This window comes from Mixophyes fleayi, chromosome 2, assembly GCF_038048845.1.
Source record: "Mixophyes fleayi isolate aMixFle1 chromosome 2, aMixFle1.hap1, whole genome shotgun sequence".
Taxonomy (NCBI): domain Eukaryota; kingdom Metazoa; phylum Chordata; class Amphibia; order Anura; family Limnodynastidae; genus Mixophyes; species Mixophyes fleayi.
This window is the reverse complement of record NC_134403.1, coordinates 5,328,264-5,330,150: the sequence shown is the minus strand read 5'-3', so window position 1 is coordinate 5,330,150 and position 1,887 is coordinate 5,328,264.

Below are 1,887 nucleotides of genomic sequence, written 5' to 3'. Positions count from 1 at the left end.
TATCTGTCCTGTAACGTGGATTTACCATAATACAAGTTTACTTCTTTTATTTGATGAAAAAACTGTATTGGTAAAAGTATGTCCATGTTCGTTTTGCATGTTTCTCCATATTTACGTCTGTGTGTGTGTGTGTGTGTGTGTGTGTGTATGTGTATGTATGTATGTGTATGTGTGTGTCTGTGTGTATGTATGTGTGTGTGTGTCTGTGTGTACTGGTGTGTCTGTGCATGTGTATGTGTGTGTGCGTGTGTGTGTACATACGGGTGTAGGTGTATGTGTGTGTGTGTGTATGTATGTAGGTGTATGTGTGTGTGTGTGTATGTGTCTGTGTGTACGTGTGTGTATGTGTGTGTGTGTGTGCCCGGCTGCAGCACAGGTCACAGTACGTATTAAGCCCTATGAGTCAGCACAGTGGACTGTTGCTGTGGATGTGTCACAGTCCTGTGTGATGTGTGACTTCCCGCTGTCTATACTGAGCTCGTACGGCCCTGTGCACACAGTGAGTGTGGTAGAACATACATGTAGATGTGTTTCCTTATCTACACACCTGACTACACCTCTGTTATCCCAACACACACAGACAATATGAGGTCACTTCTCAGAGAGAGACTGACTGACGGACCGACGGTCGATGCAAATAGCTTCCATGGAATTACAATTTCTGCCATTTTAGGATTGATGAGATACAGGATGGGCTGAAACTGAACCCAGAATAATACAGTTTCCTATTAGATATATACACATAGGTCGGTACTTTTACACCTGTAGTATAAAATGAATGCTCTATATATGTACAGATACAGCCTGCACAGCTAGAACACGTGAGATGTATGTACATCTGGTATGTAACAGAATAATAACACCAACGCATAAATCACCATAATAATATTAGTAAACTCCTAACTCAATTTTGTATCCAGCGATGCTGCCTCAGGGCAAACACAGACATACTGGTGGGCTAAGGATTGGGACCCTAATGTGTCTCTGTGTGTGTGTGGTGTGTGTGGGGTGTGTGTGTAGTGTGTATAGTGTGTGTCTCTGTGTGTGTCTCTGTGTGTGTTTGTGTCTCTGTGTGTGTGTGTGTGTCTCTCGTGTGTGGGTGTGTGTCTCTGTGTGTGTAGTGTGTGTGGTGTCTGTGTGTCTCTGTGTGTGTGGTGTGTGTAGTGTGTCTGTGTGTGTGTGTCTCTGTGTGTGTGGTGTGTGTAGTGTGTGTAGTGTGTGTCTCTGTGACTGTCTGTCTTGTGGTAGAGAATTTAGACTGTAGGCACCATGTTGGCGCTATATAAATAGAGAATAATAATAATAATAATAATAATAATAATTACAGACAAGTGATACAGTAACTTCCTGATCAGCTGACAAGTAAGGAAGCTACTGATTACCATACAATGCTGCATTATGCTGAATGCCCAGCAGAGGGCGCTAGAACATGAATCAGTGAAAACTACAATAATAAAGATGCACTGAAGTCATGACAGAGGGGCATATTTAACAAATCACGGTAGTGCACTATTGTGCACTTACCGTGGAATTAAAGTCCCGATGTGCCCTCCGCAAATTTTGAAAGGTGCATCGCAGCAGATATCATGGATATCTGCTGCTTTGCACTCCTGATCGTTTTTGGGAGCAGTCACCATTCAGCAGAATGGTGACTGCTCCTGGCCGCAATCTAACAAGTCCCGAAAAATATTTTTTTCGGGAACTTGTCTTGTTAATGTACCAGCTGAAGCTGCCGTACATTATCAGAATTGAAGAAATCCACTGCTGTCAGCTCTGCCCCGGAGAGCAGAGCTGGACAGCGCATGTGTGGAGGGATCTCATGATCCTCCCTGATCACTCACCGCTCCTCTCTACTGCAACGATAGTTGCAGAGACAGAGTGGGGAAC